The sequence below is a fragment of the Pyrus communis genome, chromosome 13, assembly GCF_041283825.1.
Source record: "Pyrus communis isolate YQ-2024b chromosome 13, ASM4128382v1, whole genome shotgun sequence".
NCBI classification, from domain to species: domain Eukaryota; kingdom Viridiplantae; phylum Streptophyta; class Magnoliopsida; order Rosales; family Rosaceae; genus Pyrus; species Pyrus communis.
The window spans coordinates 6,484,423-6,508,336 of NC_142577.1; the positions used below are offsets into that span (position 1 = coordinate 6,484,423).

General features: G+C 38.6%; 1 pseudogene; it reads left to right on the forward strand.

The window, feature by feature from the left end:
- Positions 1 to 1,890: 1,890 nt before the first annotated feature.
- On the forward strand, positions 1,891 to 5,068 carry LOC137736031 (uncharacterized; annotated as a pseudogene).
- Positions 5,069 to 23,914: the final 18,846 nt, after the last annotated feature.

Below are 23,914 nucleotides of genomic sequence, written 5' to 3' on the forward strand. Positions count from 1 at the left end.
AATTTTTATCACTGTTCATGCACACGTTAATTCTTGTGTTTTTGGGAATTTCGAGCTTGTAGGAAGCTTGGTGAGGTCCTTAGGAGGCTCGGGGTGGTTCGTTTAAAGGTTTTGGACGTCGGGATCGTGAGTTTCGTGGTTGGCTGGAGTTGGTGGTGTTTTTCCGGTGAGATTCCGTGGATTTTAGCACTTGAAAGTGGTATGGATTTGTTCCTCTCGTTGTAAGCTTCATTTTGGTACCAATTTTGTGAAATTTGGTTGAAAAACGAAGAAGATATGAAGATTTGAAAATTTCCCGATTTTCCGGTGCCGGCGACGGTGCCGGAGCATCGCCGGAGAAGACGACGGAATATTCTGTCAATTTGCACAGAATATTCCTAACGGCATTAATGGAATCCGTTAAAGTTAACGGAATATTCCTGACGGCGTTAACTGACGCCGTCAGCGTGCCAGGCACGTGTCTGCGCGTGGCCGGCACGTGGGGGCGCGTGCGACGGTGAAAATTTTTTCTAAAAATATGGGGATGTTCCTGAGATTGAGTAGATCATGTTGGTGTATTCATACACCCCATTTGAGCATTGTATGATAAGTTATTTCATAAGGTTGGTTATGTGCTTTAAAATTAACGTTTTTATAGTTGTTTCGCATATAGGTGAGACCTATCCCGAGGACGAGCGCGGTCACTCGAGGCAAGGGGGTTACGACCCTTCTACATACCAGTGAGTGGGCTTTTGGTTTTCCGTATATACCTATATACTTATACTTTTCCCAAAAAGTGAAATGAAACGTTTATTCGTTTATATGCCATGCATTATGTTGCCGTTTGTTTATACATTGTTAGTTGCATATACATATATGTATGTTGGGTGCTGCGGACGCACAGGTAAGTGCCAGGTGAGTTATGATTATGTTTACATTTAGTAGTGATTTGAGATGCGTATAGAGAGCTCATAACCTGCACCCCCGGTGTTAGTGCTCCCGCCCAGAGTCGAGCACAGTCCTTCACGTGATGTTCACCTCCTGCACCACACGCTCATCTTGGATTCAAGTTAGGTGCACAGTCCTGTCGTACAGACCACTTTAGGTGGTTCCGACTCATAGGTGACCCGCGATTATTCGCCCAGCCTTCACGTGATCGTAGCACTTGAGCGTACTTATATTACACCCAGGCTTGTTGTACAGACCACTTTAGGTGGTTCTGACTCGTGTGCAGGTATAGTTAGTGAGATGGAGATTTGAGCTCTAGATTCAGCCGTACAGGTCACGTTAGGTGACTCCGGCTGACAGAATATGTGGCATTGATGTGATATTACCTAAGCACTTGCACTTTACTTCGAGGTCTTGGCATAGCATATTTTCCGAGCATGATTTATATATGTATATTATATTTTCTGGGAAGTATACAGGTTTTACGGCGAGGGGTTAGAACTTATTTATGAAATGGTTTTTGAAAAGCTTTGTTTTTGCCCACTCACGTTTTTGTTTTGCGCCCCTACAGGTTCTAGTTAGCTAGCATGTTTGGTGGCTTCCCTGAGGATTTCCCCAGCATATTTGACAGACTATTACCAGTGTAGGACCACCTTCGGGTGCACTTTTGTAGTATCGTTTTCTCCCGGACTGCATTAGGTCTTCGTGCTCTGAACTTTGTGTTCACACTTACGCTTGCACATGTTGTTATTACTTTGTGTAAAGCTGGTTTTTATTTATTCGTACTATTTTTATTACTATTTTATTAGCTTTCGCACTGTGCACATGGTTACGTCACTTCCACGTGACGGCCAGCATGCCCTGATCTCGATCGGGGTGTGTCAATTTGGTATCAGAGCCTAGGTTTGGCAGTCCTGTACTTTTGTGAGCATTCTAATGGTTTTGGTGTCTACTGTCAGAATTATGCCGCCTCGTCGGGAACCACGTCGCTCTGCTGAGCCTAGTTTCCCCGATATAGCTCAGCTGGGGGAAGCTATTGCTACAGCTATTCATTCGGCCATCCGCCCTCCCCAGAGGACTCCTTTGGAGACTATGTATAATTTGAAGTTGGATAAGTTCGAAGGCAACGAGGGTTATGAGGGTGCAGAGCGGTGGTTAGAACATATTGAGAAGGCTTTTCGTGTTTTGCATAATCAGGGGAATCTTCCTGTCGAGAAGTGGGTAGAGACGACATCGTGGTTTTTGGGTAAGGATTCTGCATCTTGGTGGGAGCAGGAACTTCATCGTTTGACTCCAGCTGAGAATACTGATTAGGATGTATTCCGAGAGTTGTTCAGGAGAAGGTTTGTGCCTCCTGAGTATATTGACCGTAAGAAGCAGGAATTTACTGAGTTGAGACAGGGGAAGTTGACAGCAAATGAGTACTATCGGAGGTTCACTGATTTGTCTCGCTATCATCCAGATGTTGCTGGCAATCCAGCGGAGATGCTTCATCGTTTCCGTTTAGGCACTAAGAAGAAGTGGCGTTCGATGGCGACCACTACCCCTTGTGACACCTACCAGGAGTTTTATGAGATTCTGCTGAGAATTGAGGATTCAGAAAATATGCCAAGCGAGAGTGAGGAGGAAGAGAAAGACGGTAATCAGAGGAAGGATGATAAGGGCAAGGGTCAGGCGTCGCTCGGACCTCGTAGGACACAGAATTTCAAGAGGGGTGGCACTAGTTCTAGCTCTTCTAGCGGTGGCTTTAGCGCCACTGGTCAGGGACGTGGAGGTAGGTTTGCAGGTGGTGCTAGAGGCCAGAGACAGGGTGATGCTGGTAGAGGTAGGGCCCCAGTTTGCCGTAGATGCAATAATCGGCATTTTGGTGAGTGTAGGCGAGGCAGCAGTGGTTGTTTTACTTGTGGACAGATGGGACATCGGGCTGCAAATTGTCCCCAGAGTCAGCAGAAGCCGCAGCAGACTTTCTTGCCACCACCTGTACTGATCCAGCAGATTCCTGGTCTTGGTAGTTATGGGCAGATAGGTCGAGGTGGTGCCTATTACTATCAGGGCGATGCTGTTCCTTATGCCCCGGGACAATATCAATATCCCCAGGACCCATATTCTCAGGGTGGTTACCCCTAGTATCCTGGTGGCTATATGTCGTATCCTCCAGTCCCAGCAGGCAGGTCTCAGTGGTTTCAGGGAGGACAGACGCAGCAGGGGGGGATTGCTACGAGTAGTGCGGGGTCTTCGAGGTAGTCTGGTCAGCCCAGTCAGGGGCGTGGCACGCAGAGTCGCGGTGGCCAGACGAGCAAAGGTCGAGGTGGATGGCAGCAGACCCAGGGGCGTATTCATAACATTTCTTTGCAGGACGCTCAAAACAATCCAGACTTAATCATGGGTACGTTAAATATCCTTGGTTATTTTGCTAGAGTATTAATTGATTGTGATGCTACACATTCTGTGATTTCTCATACATTTGCTCAAGTGACGCAACCTCGCCCCATACCTCTAGGGTATGATTTAGAGTTTGCTATGCCTAGAGGGGAGAGATGTATTGTAGATCGTGTGTACCAAGGATGTCCAGTGATAGTGGAGGATGTGGTTATGCCAGCTGATCTTATCCCGTTGGATATTGTTGACTTTGATATGATTCTGGGCACGGATTGGTTGCATTTCAATCGTACCAATATTGATTGTTACTCGAAAATAGTTACGTTCCATCGTCCTGGATTACCTGTGGTTACTTTTGTGGGCGAGCAGAGTGGGGTGAGACATGGCGTTATTTTTGCTATCCGAGAGAAAAGGTTGTTATCTAAAGGTTGCCAGGGGTACTTAGCTCATGTGGTGTTGGATAAGGCTGCTCCTAGTAGAGTAGAGGATGTGAGGGTAGTCAGACATTTTCCCGATGTTTTCCCTGAGGATTTACCTGGGTTGCGCCAGACCAAGATATGGAGTTCACCATTGAGTTGCTTCCAGGTACTAATCCTATTTCCTTGACTCCTTATCGTATGGCTCCCGCTGAGCTAAGGGAATTGAAAGTTCAGTTGCAGGAATTAGTGGATAAGGGTTTTATTCAGCCTAGTACTTCACTTTGGGGAGCTCCAGTGTTGTTTGTGAGAAAGAAAGACGGAACTTTGAGGCTATGTATTGATTACCGGCAATTGAATCGGGTAACGATTAAAAACCGTTATCCATTGTCGCGTATTGATGATTTGTTTGATCAGCTTCGAGGTGCTTGTGTATTCTCCAAGATTGACTTGAGGTCTGGATATTATCAGCTGAAGATTAGTAGGGATGATGTTCCTAAGACGGCGTTCAGAACTCGTTATGGTCATTACGAGTTTCTGGTTATGCCATTTGGATTGACGAATGCACCAGCTGCTTTTATGGATTTGATGAACCGGGTGTTCCAGCCATATTTGGATAGGTTTCTTATTGTTTTCATCGACAATAATCTGGTGTATTCTAAATTTAAAGTGGAGCATGTTCAACATCTTACTTTGGTGTTGAAAAGGTTGAGGGAACACCAATTGTATGCTAAGTTTAGCAAATGCCAGTTTTGGTTAGACCAAGTTGCGTTTTTGGGGCACGTCATTTCAGCTCAGGGTATTTTGGTGGATCCTCAAAAGGTGGCAGCTGTGGAGAAATGGGAGCAACCGCGAACCGTCACTGAGGTGAGGAGTTTCCTTGGTTTAGCAGGGTATTATCGACGGTTTGTTAAGGATTTTTCTGTGATTGCTTTACCACTGACGAGGTTAACGAGCAAAGACGTAAAATTTGAGTGGGATGATAAGTGTGAGCAGAGTTTCCAGCAGTTGAAGTATTGTCTCACTCATGCACCTGTTTTGGCGCTCCCGGACGATAGTGGTGATTTCGAGGTTTACAGTGATGCTTCTTTGAATGGTCTGGGATGTGTGTTGATGCAGCATGGTAGGGTGATTGCTTATGCTTTGCGACAACTGAAACCTCATGAGTTGAATTACCCTACACATGATTTGGAGTTAGCTGCCATTATTTTTGCGTTGAAGTTGTGGAGACATTACCTTTACGGAGAGAAATGTAAGATCTTTACAGATCATAAGAGTCTTCAATATCTTTTTACGCAGAAAGATCTTAATCTTCGTCAGCGGAGGTGGATAGAGCTACTCAGTGATTATGACTGCACAATTGATTATCACCCTGGTCGTGCAAACGTCGTGGCTGATGCACTTAGCAGGAAGTCTCAGGGCCGTATCAATGCGTTGTACGCTAGTCGTATTCCTCTTCTGGCAGACTTAAGATCTACGGGAGTGAGATTGGAGGCAAAAGATCGAGAGGCAGCTTTACTTGCTAATTTTCAAGTTAGACCAATTTTAGTTGATCGGGTGCTTGAAGCTCAGGTAGCTGATAGAGAAACTCAAGAATTGATCCAAGCTCGAGATCGAGGGAGGAGGAGAGACCTCAGAGTTCGTGATTCGGATGGCATGCTGATGCAGGAGGGTAGGATGTTTGTGCCTAATAATTTGGATTTAAAGAAAGCAATTCTTGATGAAGCACATATTTCGGCTTATGCTTGAAGGGAAAATATGAGATTTATGTGGGATTTCTATTGACTAGCATGCATATACAATTCAAAATTTATATACGAAAACAACGGAAGCATGTCATCAATTAATATCAAAGCTTTAGTCATGAAAATCCCCTTCAAGATTCATAGGTTTATTTATGATGCATCAAAAACAATTTATTGAAGAACAAAGTTTAGGAGTAGTTTTATACCTCTTGATCTAGATCTTAGACCAAGGATGGACCACCTCCAAGCTCTTTGCTCCTTGAACTCCTTGAGCCTAGCCTCCCTCCTTGCCTCCTCCACTTTGTTGAGAATGAGTGCTCCTAGGTCCTCTTCAAGTTTCCAAAATTGAAAACCTCTAAAGATCCTCACCCACTAGTGTAGTGAGAAGGATGAAGGAATAACCAAAGGGGTGATAAAATGATTAGCTAAAAATCCCCTTATGGTGGCGGGCCCTTTGAGTGTTAGAGAGAGTTATTTTCTTTTCTCTTTTGTTGTTTAGAACACTTCAAAAAAAAAACCCCATTTTAAACTTTCATTATAAAGTTCCTTTTATAACATAAAGAAACAAGTCAACAATTGACCTTCTCTCTCCCTCTCTTTGGCCGGCCTTCTTAGTGTTGTTTGGGCCTTGGGCTTTTATTATTTCAAGTCATCCAATGCTTGAATAAAAGCCCAATGGGTTTAGGCCCAATGGGCCCAATTAAACCCGAACATTTCTTTAAGCCCAAAACGATCTTTTATCGCTTTTATGATTTCTTTAGACTTTCTAAATTAATCACAACACTTAATTAATCGAATTAATTATTTCCATCATCCATTAGTTACTCACTACAAGAGTGTATTGGTGAACAATCTTTTAGGTTCTAATTAGCAAGGCAGTGAGGTGATTGGCACCAATCCAATTGATTATATTTAATCCATCCACTTAGTGAATTAAAACTTACTTTTAATTCACCTTCTTCTTTGATGACTACATTTAATCATCTAGAAGAACTCACAAGCCATGAGTGACATCTAAACATATATCATGGCTACCCAAGCTAATGTAGAAGTTCATTCGGAGAACCTATTCAGTTGGAATTACAATGTAATTCGATCATTCTCTAAAACAATACTCTCAATCACATCACTAGGGTATGGATATACTATGTCAAACCCCTAATGTGATTATGCTTTCTTATATGATTCAATTGAGTCGCATAGGAACGTTTTCCTTTATTACGCTCGAGACTTCGGCCGAAGATTCCCGAATCATATCTCAGAGTATTCTTCCTCTCATAACGAGGATCAGAGATTCCTTGTTGATCATTCACATGCCTACATGTTTAGATACCTTAACCCCAACAATGCCGTGGACACTCCAATGGAATGTCGTTTGACATGATCAAAGATCAAGGACCTAACCATTAGACATCTATGATGTCTCAGGTCAAAGGATTACTTACATTATTCCAACCTTCAGAGTTACTTGCTTGACATGTGAGTAGACCTCCATGCAAGTACTCTCGTTCGATTGTGTTCAGTGAACTCATTCCCTTAATGAGCACCTACATACTTGTCTTAGTGTCACTACACGAATGGGATGAGACTTTCCATCCTTCCATTTGAAGCAGACATAGTATGTACCGGTCTATGCATTGTCAGTATCCTTTCGACAATCCTATGACCAGGAACCTTTTTGGACATAATGGTTATGAGAAGAAGGTCTCTGTAGTCTAATCATCATTAGATTACTTCTTCCATCAATCCATTGTCCATGGATTCATTATTTAGGACATATTTCGTTCATTGAGATAGTCCTAATTAGTATCTTTGCCTTCCGATGTATAAGAGTCATATATACATCATTACATTGTCCTGAAAGGTTTCTTCCAAAGATTGACTTTCAGGGCATATTTCCAACAATGCTATGCATCTAGGAGCTACTAAAATGTATCATACCATTCGACCGTTTTATTATTGGCCGGGTATGTGAGTAGGTGTGCCGTTTGTCAGCAAGTTAAGGCGGAAAGGAAGAAGCCGTTTGGATTGTTGCAGCCGCTTCCCGTTCCAAAGTGGAAATGGGAAAACATTACTATGGATTTTGTGTACAAGCTTTCGCGTACACATAATGGTTTTGACGGCATTTGGGTGATTGTTGATCGGCTTACTAAGTCAGCACATTTCATTCCAGTGAGGGAGAAGTATTCTTTGGGCCGATTAGCTGAGTTGTTCATCGCGAAGATCGTGAAGTACCATGGTGTCCCTGTGAGTATTGTCTCGGATCGTGATCCAAGATTTACATCTAAGTTTTGGGTGGCGTTTCAGGAAGCTTTGGGTACGAGACTACTTTATAGTACAGCGTTGTTGGATATGTGCCCTAAAACCAATCATATGATGATACTTTATGGACATTTCACATGTTAAACTAATCTAGTTTAATATTAAGGGCAAACATTATTGTTTGAGCCGTCTCATATAAATGTTATATGCTTAAACGATAAGTCCAAGGAATATGTGATTGGGAGAATGCGATCTAAAGAAGTTAGATTCATGAGACCATTCTTTCGTAGACACATCCTAAACGTTCCTGATCATAGGATTGCCAATTGGGCATTGACAGTCCGTTAAGATCAGTACGTGCTGTGTCTTCTCTCAGGGAGAGTGACTAGTCTCGAGTCATTGGTGTGAGTGACACCAAGACAAGCATGTAGGTGCTCAATAGAGAATGAGTTCACTGAACACGATCAACGAGGAGTTCTCATATTCATGTCACATGAGAACTCATGGTTGGGATAATGCAAAGTAGTCATTTGACCTGAGGCATCACAGCTGTCTTGTGGTTAGGTACTTGATCTTTGATTATGTCAAAGTCACTCTATCAGGGTGTCCACGGCATCGTCGGGGTTAAGCCACTTAGCCATGGAGGCAAGTGAATGCGCAACAAGGGATCTCTAACCTTCAAACTGTTTGAGGGAGAATACTCTATGATATGATTTAGAATCTCTGGCCAGAGTATGAATGAGATGTTGGAATGCGTTCCAGATCACATTCAAGGTAATCATATAAGTACAAGATTCACATTGGATAGTAGACATGAATAAACTATCAAACCAAACAATGTGGTCAAGAGTATTGTATTAGAGAAAGACCGTATTGCATTTGTAATCCTAAAACTGAATAGGTTCTCCACCTCTTCTGATTAGCTTGGGTAACCATGACATGCTGCTAGGCGTCAACCATGGTTTGTAGAAGCCCTAAACGTGTATAATCACTAACGGGAGAATTGAAAGTAAGTTTCAATTCACAATCGATTAGAAAGAGTTTTAATCGCCCACTGTCTCGCTAAAAGGAACCTAATGGATCGTTCACCGAGTAAGGTAGAGTTTGAAGAAACAACGGAGATGAGTAGGAATAATTAAATGGTTTAATTATTTATCTAAGGCTAGGATTAATTAATATGTTAATTAAATCAAACGAATAAGTTCGTTAAAGACCTCGGGTTAGTTTTGGGCCGCAAGGCCCAATGGGATTTGAATGTCAAGCCCATTAACTCAAGTTGTATGACAACTTGAATAAACAAAGGGCTTGAAAGCCCAATAAACCCTATAGGCTGGCCATGTTAGAAGAATAGGGCTTTTGGTCCATTAGGTCACTTATTTGAAGGGACTATATAAAGGACTTTATAGCCTAAAATTTACATGTGGTAATTTTTGGGGAAAGGATGAGAACACAAGCTCTCCTTTCTCTCTAAAATTTCGGCCACCTTGGAGGGATCATCTAGCAATCAAACTCCTCCAAGGTCACTCATTTCTTCTTCATTATGCCTTGGTGATGAATCATTAGAGGTTCTCAATTTTGGGAACTTGGAGAAACCTTTTCATCCATCCAAATCCATGGATCTAAGATGCAAGGAATGAAGGCTGATAGGATTTTTACCACCTGCGTAAAAGGGTTAAAAACACCTAAAATACTTGCAAGAGAAACAAGGTTATTGTAGTATAATTGGCTCAAGCAAGGTCGTTCTCCACAAGGATTAATTTAAAGAGATCAAAGAAAAATCAATTCTCAACTAATTAATTAAAACAAAGTTTTTCTTTTGAAAGAGGTGATTAAATGACCTAAACTAAGAAAAACGAATTTAATAAAAAAGATTACTTAAAAACCACAACTTTAAAGAAAGATAAAGGGGAACAATTTTTAGGATTCAAAGAGAGAAAGTACTAGGGTTCTGCCGTCACCCTAACAATCCTATGTAGCTTTTCTAAATTACTTACGAACCATACATGTGTGTTTTGAAGGTTAGGTTTTCCTAGAGTATATCCTACTTGGAACCTCCAACATAGAACGTATATCTAACATGCAACCCGTCCGTGGTGTTCAGATCGAATGTGAACATGCAAGACTCATTAAGTTTTATGAAAACCTTCTTAAAAAAAACCATATAACCCTTAAAACGTGTCGTCCATCCTAAGAGGTTACACATATTAACCACAAGAAGCTTTAGTCAATTTTAGGGACAATCCTCCGCCAAAATTGCATCAAATAACTTTTCCAAATATCCTAATGGTCGCGAATCACTGAGACAAATAGATAGTTTAAAGCACAGTGATTAACATTCCAAAACCTACATGCATAAATTCATAAGCAAAGTAAAAAGAGACTACATATTCTTGCTAAGGATCATGGCCTCGCCCTAGCAGAAAGAATTAGTTACGCATATTCATACTAAAAATCATAGTCTTTATTGAAATAGAAAAAGAATGAAAACACCTTTTAGAATAAAATCTGAAAATCTCTAAACTTTGCCCAAAATCTTCTCTCCAAAAGTTGCATACGTTCTCCTCTCTCCCCCTCTTCCCCCAAACCCTAGGTCTGCCAAAAAGGCTTATTTATACTACCCTCATTAAACCCTGCTGATAAAAAATAGTCTTAGAATAAGACTAGGGAACTAAATAAATTAAAATAAAATAGGAAACATAATCCTAAATTAAATTGGTAAATTCGTCCAAAATCTTGCACAGCCACGTTTTGGACCCATATCAGCTCCAAAATGGGCCCAAAATAGCTGGATTTAAAGCTTCGACTATTCTGAACACTTCTCCAGAAGGCTACGAACCCATCTGAGGTCATCTTGGGCTCCAAAAATGCAGTTTAAACCCATAAACGTCAATTTCCAGCATCGCGCACTGCTCTTTCATTTAATCTCCAGAAAATAACCGCTTGGTAGAAATTGCTGAGATTTTGACACGAACAAGCTAAGGAACACACGAATGTCTTCCAATTTGAATCACTCCAAAATTCGTCCGTTTGGTCATGTTTTGCTCCAGAGGAAGTCTAATGTCCTACGTTGAGAATATAAAGCAAAGTATCAACATTCTACCAAAATAATTACCAAATTATACTAAGAATAGGGTGAAATATATAATATAATATTGACTCATCAAAGGCCCTCTCTTTGGGTGATTAGCCTTTGCTTATGCAAAGAGGAATCTACAAAGGTATTGATTTCTCAACTCACTTTGTTTTGAGTTGAGTCTTGGTTCACCTATTTACTAGGCTTTGAAGTTCATGGGTTAAGTTTTGTTTTTGAGTGCATATAAACATGATTCCGCCTTTTAATTGTTAATTGCATGTTGTTGATGTTGCTCAAATGAACTTGTTTTTCACAAATCTTCCTTCAAGTGGTATCAAGAGCCTAAGTCTAGTAGTTGGTGAATCCCTTTGGGTTTTGTAGTTCATAGTTTGTGATTTGAATGTTGTAATTGTTACAAGCTTTATTCTTGCTTCTTTGAATGTAAATTTTGTTAGAAAATTTGCCATCTCAAATGTTGTAGATGTAGTTCATATGAGCATGAATTTTGGAGCTAAAATTTGGTGCCATGTTTTTGGGGAAATTCGGCCAAATCCAAAGGGTGGATTGTTGGGTTCTTGTTTGACTTGTTAAAAGTGTTTTAAAGTGACTTTTGGAACCCCTATGTACCGTATTATGGTTGTATGTTATTTCCCTTAAGTTTGAGTGGTTTTGGTATGTTTTTGGGTGAAGAATGTTCATGGAGCTCTTATGGGTTTTCATGGATGTTCTTCATTGTTCTTGATATGTTCTTGCCAAGAACAAAAGGTTTGGTGTTTTGATTCAAAGTTTTGATTTATTTCATAAAGTTTTTGTTTTGAAATATTTCTTATGTTTAAATATATTAGATATTTATTTTGAAAAATTAAAGAAATTTTAGTGGGTAGGTGTGTAATGATTTATTCCATTTCACACACCCCACTTACAAAAACTTTGAAATTTTTTGTAATACTTTGCTTCAATGGCCGGCCACCCTACTCAATTAGGGTCCTTGTGGGGCTTTTATGCAATTACATAAAGTTTTGATACTTTTGTGTATTTGTACTTTGACCCAAAAGTTTACGTTTTTACGTAAAGGTCCAAAATCACTAAAAGGACATATTGTTTTGCTCCTTTAATGAAGTTTTAGCTTTTGTGGAAATTTTTGGGTTCTAGTTGTAATTACATGAAGTAGTGGACTTTTGTGTTTTTACAAAGTGACCCCAAAAGTTTAAGTTTTGCAAAATGGCCCAAAAGTTGAGGTCATAGCATTTTGGCCCAAATTAGGTAGAGAACAAAATTGTTTTGTCTCTTTAAATGAGAATTGGATTTTCATTTCATTTAGCTCCATTTAAATCAATTCTATGGATACAAAAACCAAATGAAAATGTTGCATTCAAGTTTAATTAGTTAAAGCGTTAATTAATTAAAGAAAGGGTGATTATGAACCTAAGCCTACTATAATTGAGCTATGTGAAAGGCCGTTTCAAATTTGTTTGAACCATGGGAATGTGTAGATTAAATTTTGGTTGTAATTTGATATGATCAATTGTTGTAAAAGAGCATAAGCTCTTCTTTACTTTAAAGTAATTTGATTTGATCAATTGTTGTAAAAAAGCATAAGCTCTTATTTACTTTGAAGTACTCCTTTCTTGTTTTATTCGATATGCATGAAATTGGAGTAGTTGGGTCCAACGCCCTAAGACAACACGCCTTAATGTGATTAAACGCGTAACTAAAATCAATCTCCATCCCTAGACCGAGATTCAACACTAGGCTCGTGTTGAATCGAATCAAAGGTTCATAGTCATCCTAAGGCCCTAAGGCAACTATATAGTCCATCAATGAATGCAAATCGTATGTTAGTAGTATCATATACTCTTGCTTTAAAAAACGTTTTAAAAGCTTAGTGGGAGTATTATATACAACTAAATCAATCAAATGGACCAATAGTTGTAATAGGACCAAAATGTTTTAATTGGATTAAAATGTATGTTTATATGTGATGAGACCTAAAACCCTCAACAAACCATTATTAAGTTGATAAGCGAGAGATGCTTTGAATATCTCTTCGTAGGCCTTCCACCGTGGTGGGCTCCAATCGTTTGTGACTCATGCACCGGCTTCACCCTATAATGGGGAAGTACAAAGTATGTGCTTACATCCAGGAGGAGTCCATAAACATATGATGAGGTGAGTGTAGACAACGAGTATGACCAACATGATATAATTCTGAGGTTGTGCTTGAACCTCTACATAAACTAAGCATGGTGGGAATAACTTAACTAAGTGCAATGGTGCCAACATGATATAATTCTGAGGCATTCATTCTCTAGAGGCCAAACTAGATGGGTAATTACAAGAGTTGTAAATGACTAAAGTGTTATTCTCTCATCATTATTTTTGCTAACCAAAATGATATAATTCTGAGGTGGGCTTGGTAATGGTGAGTCTCCCATACCCTGCTAAGAGTTCAACAAAACTCTCGAATTCCGATGAGGGATATGGAATTTGCCAAAAATAGTGGGTGGTGCTATTTGATTTAAAGACCCGGATCAAATAGCTTAAAATCAATCAATTTATATTCGTTATGTATTTGTTTACCAATATATTTGCAAACGCTATCCAAAACTTGACAAAGAAAAGCCGAATGCTTTAATTTCCGGACTTAGTTCTACAATCCCATAGATTGTCTTTAATGGCTTGTAGATGTAACTAAGTAGTCTCATCCTCACAATCTTCCTATTGATAATGTATCATTGGAAGAATATGTTAGATAAGTCTAACATGAGAAGGACAACACTTTTAATGTCATAATTCTTCAAATACAAATTGTTGTATGAAGAAATAAGAGTTGCTTTGAACAACCCTTAATCAACACAAACTTTAGTGCTTGTTTCTTTGTTACATAAACAAGGAACTTTTGAAGTAAGCACAAGGGCATGGACGCTTTATGTGCCATGATTCTTCACTTACAAATTGTTGTATAAAGAAATGAGAGTTGCCTTGAACAACTCTTGAAAGTTTGTAATTATGTTTAGAACATAATGGTTGGTTGACAAAAATAGTCCATCAACATGGACTTATGATGATTTTGAATCATTGAGTGTTGAAGTGTTAAACCACTTAACGAGACGGAAATTAGGCAAGGACTTCACCTTTGTGTCCCTATCCTAATGGTTCACTAAGTTTATTGTAAACTATATAGTGAACAATAACCACACACTCTCCAAATTGTTTGATGTGCATAACACAATTGAAATAAGTTTCAAGAGAGATAGTGGGAGTTTAGGGACCATGACTATTGTAGTCAAAAGGGAAGTCAAATGAAGAAAGCAAAAATAACTCCAAGGGAACAAACTTTCTTTATGAAAGGATGGACATTGGAAGGGGTATTTGCAAGAAATGTCTTGCAAGTGTCAAGAACACACCTTTCGAAGGTGTTGTAAAATGTTCTTGAATAATTCAAAACAGTTGATTCTTCTACTTGAATACATGATTCTGTATTAGCAACTATGTTTTACAATCGTTGTAAAAGTGTGGCTAATAAGAAGTAGAAGATAAATGAGAGAAGAGAAAGTACTTCACATTCGAAACGTGAATCAAATATAGATCTCTGCGAAAGCGGATTGTACTTACTTCCTCATATGAACTACCAAAGAAATTGGAAAAACCAAAGATTGTCTTTACGTCCCAATTTTAAGGAACTTAATTCCGTCACTATTGTAGAGATGGATGAATGTTTTGTTTGACAAACCATTGTTCTTTATTAATGAATGATTAGATTATGGTAATCTAATTAATTGTCTCTATAGTAGAGATGATGTGGTAGTGTTAACTGTTTAAGAACATAACGATGCTTAAAACCCAAAAGGTTGCAAGGTAGTGACTAATCCCACTGAGTTGTGACACCTCTAAAACATAAATTACGAGTTGGTAATAATATGGATGCTTTGGATCGTTAGATCCGGATCCAATGCCTTCTTGTTAAAATTGTATAGAGGCGAAATGTTCGAATCTTTATTCTTTTAGAAAGAAGAAAGAATCACAAAGTTGTTGAGATTAATTCACTTATATGTTAGTGGCTCTTATCCACAACATAATACTACTCATGTTGTATGACATTCACCGAAGATCACTCTTGGTTGGACTATAGTTTATTTTGAATAAACACAAGTCCGAATACTTTGCAAAAGGTTTCAAAGAATTCAAGAAATGTAAGTTGATGAGTAAGACGTCTAAAGTATTTACCTCCTTGGATTTGATCCAAGGAAAGATAACACTTTAGATGAGTTTCCTTGAAAGATATCAAGGAAAATAGCATCATAAGATAATGAATTTCTCCATTAGGAGAAGAACGAACTTGAATAAAATTTAGTTCGTTGGATGTTATCTATTACCCATATATAGGATATATATACTTCTAAAACAATATGATTGTCAATTAGAAGATCTTCCAAAATTTTCATAACTCCATAAGATGTAGTTGGAAAGAAAGACAAATCTTAAACATGTTAAGATTTGGGGTTGTGTGCAAATAAGCAATATTTGTTTGATATGATCAACAAATATAACAACCTAGTTCCTACACCACAAGCTCCAAGGTAGTCGAGAAGGATTTATAAATCGTCTCAGTTGAATGGTTTGAACTTTATGACTATGTCATAGAGTTACACCTCTTAATTCGAAAGAAATAAGAATGAAAATCCTTATGACTACACTGAGTGTATATATATGACATATACTCAAGGAAATGGTAAAGTACCATTTGAATCGAAATAATGAAACCTTAATAGCTAATCGGTAGCTTAAGGTGACTACACTCAAAGAAAATGGTTGACTTTGAAGAAACCGTCTTTGACATAGTCTTAGTTTCAATTAATTCGAAGATTGCTAGAAACAACTAAATGGTGATTCAATGTTTGGACATAATATGGGTTTCCGAAACCATTATCAAAATAGTCTTGATAATATATGTCTAAAACTAAGAATCACAAGACATATAAGTTGTAGAGATCCATCCATCATGAATCTCAGCAAGTTAGTGGGAGCTATAAGCAACTTATGAGAAAAATGATCAAATCGTTTGATTTCTCATAAAGATGTAAATGAATCTTTTGTTTACTAGGTTTACAAAAGATTAGTGGGAGATAATCATATTCCTAAATTTGAATATATATACATGATATATATTAATTTTGAAAATGAAAGGAATTCTTCATCGTTAAAGTTATGACTTTAAACATTCTATAATGATAGAATGTATATGGGAGACATAGTCTATATACATGGGATGGAAATCTATAATGATAGATTTCAAGATATAATTGGATTATATCAATCCCTAAAATAGACAAGAGATGCTAGGAAGTTTCTCATATGATGATAAACTTCAATTAGAATGACAATTCTAGTGAGACTAGGAAGTTGTTCTTCTCAAAGGGAATGTACCCTTTTACTCCCAAAGAAATAATGCGTAAATAGAATCCTTTATGCATACGTAGAAAGGTGATTTATGTATTTCATATTGTATGAAAACATTGATATAAGTTGTACCTAGAACGGTACAAGATGATATCAGTGCAAGCCCAGGATCAGAACCATGGCAACTGTCAAGTGAATCCTTAGGTATTTGAGAAATACTAAGGATGGATTCCTCAAGAATGAGGAAGAATTAGAGTAACGTAATGGAAGCGTAAATGTATTAGATTATGAATCTAATCCATCATAGAATATCTCTTCATTATGAATGAAGTGATAATGAGATATCTCTTTATTATGACTAAAGAGAAATTTGGGTGGAAACGTTAAAAGTAATGACTTTAATGTGTTCCATCATGTATGCAAAATATATTGCCATATAGAAGCTTACAACATTGTTGTTTGGATGGGAAAGTTCATTTATGAACTCTCCATGCGGTTCCAACCAGAAAGTGTATGACACTAATGGGGCGATAGCTCAAGCCAGGGAATCAAGGTCTCATCAAGGTCCGAACTCAAATGAGAGACTGAACCACATGATTGAGAATCATGTATAATGGTGACGTCGTTATTCTCAAGGTTGCTTCTATGGATAACATATAGATATCCATTGTCTAGGCCTACTACTCAGCCATTTATGAAATGACTACAGAAGAGGTATCATCACTGATGACTAAGCTGATTGGCTCTAGTGCAAGTGGGAGATTGTTGGAAATGTGCCCTAAAACCAATCATATGATGATACTTTATGGACATTTCACATGTTAAACTAATCTAGTTTAATATTAAGGGCAAACATTATTGTTTGAGCCGTCTCATATAAATGTTATATGCTTAAACGATAAGTCCAAGGAATATGTGATTGGGAGAATGCGATCTAAAGAAGTTAGATTCATGAGACCATTCTTTCGTAGACACATCCTAAACGTTCCTGATCATAGGATTGCCAATTGGGCATTGACAGTCCGTTAAGATCAGTACGTGCTGTGTCTTCTCTCAGGGAGAGTGACTAGTCTCGAGTCATTGGTGTGAGTGACACCAAGACAAGCATGTAGGTGCTCAATAGAGAATGAGTTCACTGAACACGATCAACGAGGAGTTCTCATATTCATGTCACATGAGAACTCATGGTTAGGATAATGCAAAGTAGTCCTTTGACCTGAGGCATCACAGCTGTCTTGTGGTTAGGTACTTGATCTTTGATTATGTCAAAGTCACTCTATCAGGGTGTCCACGGCATCGTCGGGGTTAAGCCACTTAGCCATGGAGGCAAGTGAATGCGCAACAAGGGATCTCTAACCTTCAAACTGTTTGAGGGAGAATACTCTATGATATGATTTAGAATCTCTGGCCAGAGTATGAATGAGATGTTGGAATGCGTTCCAGATCACATTCAAGGTAATCATATAAGTACAAGATTCACATTGGATAGTAGACATGAATAAACTATCAAACCAAACAATGTGGTCAAGAGTATTGTATTAGAGAAAGACCGTATTGCATTTGCAATCCTAAAACTGAATAGGTTCTCCACCTCTTCTGATTAGCTTGGGTAACCATGACATGCTGCTAGGCGTCAACCATGGTTTGTGGAAGCCCTAAACGTGTATAATCACTAACGGGAGAATTGAAAGTAAGTTTCAATTCACAATCGATTAGAAAGAGTTTTAATCGCCCACTGCCTCGCTAAAAGGAACCTAATGGATCGTTCACCGAGTAAGGTAGAGTTTGAAGAAACAACGGAGATGAGTAAGAATAATTAAATGGTTTAATTATTTATCTAAGGCTAGGATTAATTAATATGTTAATTAAATCAAACGAATAAGTTCGTTAAAGACCTCGGGTTAGTTTTGGGCCGCAAGGCCCAATGGGATTTGAATGTCAAGCCCATTAACTCAAGTTGTATGACAACTTGAATAAACAAAGGGCTTGAAAGCCCAATAAACCCTATAGGCCGGCCATGTTAGAAGAATAGGGCTTTTGGTCCATTAGGTCACTTATTTGAAGGGACTATATAAAGGACTTTATAGCCTAAAATTTACATGTGGTAATTTTTGGGGAAAGGATGAGAACACAAGCTCTCCTTTCTCTCTAAAATTTCGGCCACCTTGGAGGGATCATCTAGCAATCAAACTCCTCCAAGGTCACTCATTTCTTCTTCATTATGCCTTGGTGATGAATCATTAGAGGTTCTCAATTTTGGGAACTTGGAGAAACCTTTTCATCCATCCAAATCCATGGATCTAAGATGCAAGGAATGAAGGCCCTCTCTTTGGGTGATTAGCCTTTGCTTATGCAAAGAGGAATCTACAAAGGTATTGATTTCTCAACTCACTTTGTTTTGAGTTGAGTCTTGGTTCACCTATTTACTAGGCTTTGAAGTTCATGGGTTAAGTTTTGTTTTTGAGTGCATATAAACATGATTCCGCCTTTTAATTGTTAATTGCATGTTGTTGATGTTGCTCAAATGAACTTGTTTTTCACAAATCTTCCTTCATTTGACTCAAAACACTCAAAAACACAAAATAACTCAGATTCTAACCTAATTGACACTTAAAACAAAGGGGGGTTTTGGTTTTGATGAATTTGAACTAAAACAAGACAGAAACTAAACTAGACAAAGTTTTGAACGAATTTGGGGAATATAGATGGGTGATTAGCTAGCTAGAGGATTCTTTTCCACACATGATACATTCGAACACAAATTGATTTCCAGTTGATTTCTCAATAAACCATGAACCTCAACACCCCAGATTAACCGTGATATCACTAATTAACCCTCAAATTTTCCTTGAGTTATTGGATTGGATGACATCATTCGACAACCCAACGCATTCTTCAAAAGTTCCCTACATGACATCATAATAGAGATACAATCAAAGATCATTACGTTCTATGAAAATCATAAGTATTGACAAAGCACTTGTAACTATGACATCATGATACTCATGCTAGGAATTTACTTAACATGATTGTGCAAAACAACCTTAACTACTTGTGAATATAAGCTTGTAACGATTATGTGAAACTCCCTTATATTTTAGCACCAAATTCAAGCATGCAAATTAAGTGTGCACCCTTAATCAACAAACAAGAATAAGTTATCCATCAAACGGTTAAGTAAATTGCATTCACAATTTATAAAATCACAACTGGAATTAATCAATTCATATTGCAAATATAATCATGGTTTCAAAGTCTCCCCTAGCTAAACCAAGTTTAGCTCCTCATGTTTACAACAAAACAAAGAGAATATAAATTAAACATTGAAAACAAAGATTGAATACACCTAGAAACGCTCCAACAATCTAAGCTTGAATGGCCAAAACGTCCAAGGCTTCTCCTCTCTTCTTTCTCCTTCTTTGTTGCGGCACAAGGTTGTTTGGGTATGAATTATGGCGATGGATGGATAGGTTGGATGGTGGTAGAGGGTGGATGATGGCTGAATGAATGGAGAGAATTAATATGGATGTCTAGAGAGCCTAATATGTGTGGCAGATTATGTATATATAGAGGAAGAAAGGTTAAGGCCTTAATTAATTAATTTAGGAAGGTTTTAAGACTCCAAATCCACCAACAAAAGGATAACAAATCAGAATCCTAAGAGGAAAGGAAAGGAAAAAGGTGCGACAGCACCTAGGGAGAAAGGGAAAGGTGATTTGCATGGCAAGGAATGGGAAATTAAAAGGGATATGTGTGGCATGGATTAGAATGGTGCAAGGAAACTTTGATTTGTGTCCTAGAATGCATAGGAAACCTTCAATGTTGCTGGAACTTAGGGACATTTAGGATTAGGAAAGGTAAAACCAAAATAGGAAACCTTGGCTTAACTTTCCTACTTCAAGTAGGAATCCTTCTTTGACTAGGAATCCTTCTTTGATTAGGAATCCTAACATCTTTAGGTCTTCAATTTCGTCCATTCCTTTTGCTCCAAGCATATGTTATCCATTCCAAGTCCAATTTTGCTCAAAAAGGCTCCAAAATGCACCTTCTTGCTACCTTAGCCATATGAACCTATAAACACACGAAAATAGCTTAAAATACTAAAATAACTATGAACTAACAACATAATGTAAGAAAACAAGCTAACTAAGTCGCCTAAATATGCTCCTATCAAAATGTAAAAGGCTTCACACGCTCTTGATCAAGATGGTGTGAAGCAAAATCAATTTATGGTGCCCAACGATTAGCTTCAACTATTCAAGCTATGTGTCTAACCAAAAAGCTTCACCTACAAAGATTAAACCAAAAAGCTTCATCTACAAAGCTTCAACATTCAAGCTTCACCTGCAAAACTTCAACCTAAAAGCTTCACCTACAAAGCTTCAACCTAAAAGCTTCACCTACAAAGCTTCACCTACAAAGCTTCATCCTAAAAGCTACACCTACAAAGCTTGAACCAAAAAGGCTTCAACATTACAACATGTAGAAAGCTTCACACATTCTTGATCAAGATAGTGTGAAGCAAAATCAAATTATGGTGTCTTCCAACATACAAGCTTTACCTACAAAGCTTCAACTTAAAAGCTTCACCTACAAAGTTTCAACTTACAAGCTTTAACATACAAACACAAGGCTTCAACCTAAAAGCTTCACCTACAAAGCTTCAACCAAAAAGCTTCACCTACAAAGCTTTAACCAAAAAAGCTTCAACACTACAACATGTAGAAAGCTTCACACACTCTTGATCAAGATAGTGTGAAGCAAAATCAATTTATGGTGTCCTATAAATAACTTCAACTATTCAAGCTATATGCCCAAGCAAAAAATCTAGAACCGAAAATCTACAATAAACCTACACACACAAAAATAATAAAAAAGAGAGAAAGGCTGCCAACAATGAAAGTGGGCTGGGGCCTCCTCTTATTTGGGCCTAACAACCTTCATAAAAAAAACATATGGGAAAGGAGTTTTGGGCTACCACTTAGAAAAGAAAAGGTTGAAGCCTTGTTATTTTGACAACTTTGGCAACTTTCCTTGCTCGGAGACTTAGGGGACTCCCACTATATGCTACTACAGTTCAGTACTTAGAAAATTCGTGATTACTCAAAGACTTGGATTTTGCACGTCTCCAACTGAGAAACTTTCCTCACTTGGGAACTTAGGGGAGTACTGTTTGTACAATACTTGACCAATCCTGAATCTACCAAGCACCGGTTAAAGCCATACCTTCCAGAACCCACTGAGGGGTTCTTGCCAAAGCACCTTTGCCGAAGCACAAGAGTTTCCCTCCAACCAGGAGGCCAATCACAGCACGACACATGTCAACGTCATAATAAAGCTCATAGAGTCCCACATCGACACGGACAGAAGCTGGAGACTCTCCTCAACTATAAAATGAGACTATTCTCCTACAATTAATCCCAAATGTCATTATTGTACTTAAACTGGTCATCAGAACCTACTAATGATGATTATGCTTAAACTTGTGTATTTATGTAAACCATTCACTATTAATGAGAACTTCTCTACTCCGTGGAAGTAGCCAGACTTAGGGTGAATCCATATTATGCAAGGAGACATTGCTTTTGCTAATTCGAATTGAAATGTGATATAAAATCGGTCTATTTTCGGCATCATATCCATAGTTCGCGCATTCATCATAGTTAGAAGCATTAGCTCCATATCAAAGTCACGGTCGTCACTATCATTAATAGCGTCGCTATCATCAACAAGAAAACCCTTGGGCTTGTTAGCCAATAACTTGTTCAGAAATACTGTAATGAAAAGAACATAGGAGTTTATCGCTAGGTATTTGACCAAATAGGATCGTTCAGTTCCTATAGAACCTATCACTAAAATACCCCTAGAGAGGGATAGGGCTAAGCAGAGCGAAAAGGGTTTTCCATTACATGTGAACCATGTACATCTTGTGTTTACTTCCCTATCTCTATCTCTTTATACATTATCATCACCAGGCGACCGAAGCAACTGAGCTAAGGTCACAAACTTGACACTTTACGTTGTTCCAAAGTCTTCACTAATTTTGTGCATCAACACACTGATTCTCCTATCTCAAAGTAATATACCTAGAACGGAGGCTTATAAGGAAAGCTGACTCTGAAAGGCGAAGTTGCACAAGTCGTCAATAAGTTTTTGGCGCCCAGACCCTACTTTGGCTAGGCAATCCATTCGAAAGTTTTCACAATCTCTAAACAAAGCGCGCGTCTGTGAATCATCAAGGCTCTTCGCAGAAAGCACTTTAGAATACTTAGTCGTCTAAGTTGCAGCCTTGTCGGAAGTTTGCGATGAGAAGTGGGTGCCGAAATATTTGCCCAACCAAACATACACATAATGGAAAGGAATGACAGCTACACAATCTTCAGGATTTGCTGAATTCGAAATCTCATTCAAACCGTCATAGATATTGGCCAACACCAGGATAGTAACGTTCAAGAGCTCACCCACGGCCATTTTACTAGCAACTTTGAACACCCCTGGGTGGATGAAATTGACATCATTTTTTGGAAAAACAAATCTGCAAAGCTAGCAAGCAAGAAAAGTAGCCAACTACGACTCATCCACATGCTCAAAAGCTATACATAATTCATCAAAGACTTTTTGTTCTGCGGAAGTATGTCGTCTAGCTGACCTAATAACATCGGTCAGATCATAGTCGCCTTTTCGGCTTTGTAGTTTTGTTTCTTCCATTCTTTTTGAGAGATTTCTTAAACTTCATCGTACCCCGATACCAAAACCGTATCCACGAAGTGACCTTGACCCCAGATTTACCTTTGACTTCTTGAGAAGGCTTATGATATGCAAATAACAAATTCCGACAACTAGCAGGCAGGCCTTGACTATTTCGATAAGAAAGCTCTTCAACATAAGGACCAACTTCGTCATAAAATTTCCCATGAATCAGCAGGCCAGCAATCTTGTATAAATCCTAGGAAGGCACGAACAACAAGAGGATGGCTATCATGGCTAAATAAAGAGGCAAATACAATGTCGTAAAGCCCCATATTCGTAAAACGACTCTAGATCGACTCAGAACTTCTTCAAGCCACTCCTAATAGAGCTCAAAAAATATGAACTCTCTAGCTGTCACGGTCCCATTACGGATACGATCACCAAGGAGTTCCAAAGAGGCGGATAAGCTGTCACGAACATGATGTGAAGAATTTAAAATCAAAACATTGGACGCACATTCCCTATCATTAGATCTCGACCGCCCAAAGTCCATTACCTCTTAAGTCATTTCATCAGTCCATGATTCAATATGCAGAGATTTATCTTTTGCCGAACGGATAAGCGTTTTAGGACCAGTCAAAAGTGCATGAAGTGGTAGTGTGGTTCCCTTGTCTTGAGAATACCCATCCTTTGTAAGAATGGTGATAGTTCTATTCTTGTAGCTATTGAGGAACGCCATAACTGTATAAAAGAAAAAAAGAAATATAAATAGTAACGACAAAAGGGAAATAAAAAATTTGCCTCGCAAGGCACAAATAAAGACAGTTAAAGGCCCTAAGCACACATTTTTCTCTTCAAAGCAGTAAGCAATAGTGTTGCAAGCAGCGAGAACAGCAGTTGGTAGTGTCACATCATGTAGGCAGCAGATGAAAAAAAACAGCGATGACAGTGGAAAGCTGCAACGACAATGAAAAGCTGCAATGACAATGGAAGCAGCGACGATAATGAAAAGCAGTGTCGAT